This window comes from Limulus polyphemus, unplaced genomic scaffold (genome assembly GCF_000517525.1).
Source record: "Limulus polyphemus unplaced genomic scaffold, Limulus_polyphemus-2.1.2 Scaffold4603, whole genome shotgun sequence".
Taxonomy (NCBI): domain Eukaryota; kingdom Metazoa; phylum Arthropoda; class Merostomata; order Xiphosura; family Limulidae; genus Limulus; species Limulus polyphemus.
Window position 1 is genome coordinate 71306 of NW_013670213.1, and position 2718 is coordinate 74023.

Consider the following 2718-nt stretch of genomic DNA (forward strand, 5'->3'; position numbering starts at 1 on the left):
AATTAAAAACATTTTATTTAGGCCTATCTATGGCCTTCAAAAAGTTGACGATGCTACATGTTTCGACGTTACAACGTCATCCTCAGCTTAACAAGCTATTATCCGAGCAGATAGTGCGAGTACGAGATGGTTAAACAGAAGCAATTGCCGGTATTTTCCACTTCAGCAGTACACACACAGAGACGGCCGCTCTCAGTTACATCGTCTCTTACCCTTCTTTTCTCGAGCTTATAAATATAAGTTATTCAAGTTAAAAGACCGTAACCTATCCCTATAAAATAAGCATTACACCCGTGGAGTCTTTCTAAACTCTTTTCAATAAACGAACAAGTTAAGATTATTTCTTAGAAGTTAGGTAGGGAGACCAAAACTATTCCACAATCACAGCATTAAAACTTATAATAAACTATAAAGAGAAGCCTAGCTAACTTAGCCACAAAGTGATAAAAGTATAATAAACTCAACGGAAATATCGTGTGTAACATTTATACAATATTTTACAGTATTTTCACGAGATTAATTAATAATAACAGCTTTTTCTAAAGCTACTGTAAAACAAATGAGTGTCTACAAATTATTATAACTTATTACTAATATTGACTTGTCTGGGCTCTAAGGCTAAGTAATGCACCAGTCAATTTCACCGCCATTGCATCATCATGCTGCCACCTAATGGTTGCAGAAATGTAGAAAGTTGTGTTATTGGAGAAATCGAATAGCATTATATCATTATAATTAAACAATTTTAAATTTCAGACGTCTCTGTCATATTTATTGAAGTAGAACTATAATTTGAATTTAACTAACATAACAAAGCTCCTGTTGGTCATCTCGCAAAAAAACAAAAACAACTCTAGTCCTGTAGTGCGAATATGGCCCAGTAGTTCATGTGCTCGACTATAGAGTCGAGATTCAATAGCTCACGTCCCACTATTGTAAAAAATTCAAGTTTTTCAATTTGGGGCCCATGAATACATAATTATTATAATAACGGTCAATTTCCATTGTTCGATTATAGCAGCTAACGAATTGGCGATGGGTAGTGTTGACTAATTGTTTTCTCGCTAGTTTATCACTTGTAATTTAAATTAGACATTTAACGCAGATAGGCTTCGAGTAGCTTTGCGCGAAATTTAACAAACAACCACCCCTGTATTATCAATATTAGTGGAATATTATCTAAAACACAGGATTAAAATTAACGTTCCTAAAATAAAATCGTACTATTCTCTAAAAACAAGAGTACAAAAAAAAAAAAGCCACGAAAAATGTACCTACAGGGAACCGTCCTTCTGACTGCCACGTCAACTAAATTTTTTCATCGCATGAGATTAAGAATTAACCTGGGTAACTCACATTAACCAAATCGAAAACAAAACTTGGCGATGAGCGAACTACGTCAGGAGACTGTCAGGAAACAATTTAGGAGCAAAACAACAGAACACGATTAAAATATATATTGTCACGCTTGTGTCGCTAAAGTTTCGTCGGAACGAATTTACGGAAAATTAACTAACGAACAGAGACCCTTTCTTAAATAAAACTGGTTTATTCTTTCCGAATACAACTTTACAATACACTTAATTCCAACAGTCGCTCCACAACAACGCTATAACTCACGTCTCACGTGGCCAACAATATTTTATCCGCATACATTCAATTACTCATTACCTTCCCGTCGCTTCGTGGCCGGTCTTATATATATACAAGACTACACTATATCTAGAAAGATCACAAGATTTAAGGAAAAGACGTGTAAGTTCGAGAATGACGTGGCGTGATACTAGTCACGTGACCTCGATGTCGTAACAATATAAACAATAAATACGACCAGTAATCGGATTCGCCAGTCCAGCATGAATAAACACCTCACCAACACTGTTTAAAGTAAAAGTAATACAAAACTCAATACTTGCAACAGCAATAGTCCCACGATGTACAAGTTCAACCTTTTTACATAAGCACGAAAATACACAACAATTAACGACAAGCTTCTACATACTAACTCGAAATAACTACTCCGAGAAAAAACAATAATGAACTACAAGAGACCTCTAGATCGGTACGTCATACGTGATGAAACTATGCCTAAGTTCCCCTCCCCTACTTTAAGTGTAGCAACAAGCCACCTACTGCTGGCCTTTAAATTGTGTATCATATGATTAATATATTATAAAAGTATTAAAAATTGTATTTTGTGTACAATACTCTCGTAATAGACTATTTAAGTGAGTGTATCGCAAAATATGTAATTATTTGCCATGTATAGGACTATACTGATCAAACTAAGAGAAATATATCCGATACAAGATGCTACAAGCGGTACACGAATGGGCATGGCCTAGAGAGTGGTTGGTGTTTTTATAAAACTATAAAGATCGGGATGGTGTAAAATCGCTGTGTGAAGGATTACAACAACAGCAAAGGAAACGATAGAACTTGACCCTCCCGAATCCGCACGGGGATTTAGATCCGGATGCAAACAAAGGGCACGTATTATCAGTTAGTCAAATTCATGTTATATAATTTACTGACTGCAATATGAAATATTATATATATTTGTGAATGTTAAACAATGCTCAGATATACTTATAGGATTATGTTTATTTAAAGTATAAATTAAATGTATTAATAAAAATTTCATTTCTGTAGATACTGTTGCGTCATCGAGGTCGCGTGACTGGTGTGGCGCCACCTATTTTCTAGAACTATCCTGTA

General features: G+C 35.1%; 1 protein-coding gene across 1 annotated transcript in view; it reads right to left on the bottom strand.

Annotated features, from left to right (window-relative positions):
• The window catches only part of LOC106471410, a 17105-nt gene extending 16337 nt beyond the window's left edge, over positions 1 to 768 (bottom strand). Inside the window, exon 1 of the mRNA XM_013932005.2 lies at positions 592 to 768. The gene's annotated coding sequence lies outside the window, so the exon portion shown is untranslated. The remainder of the gene's footprint in view (positions 1 to 591) is intronic.
• Positions 769 to 2718: the final 1950 nt, after the last annotated feature.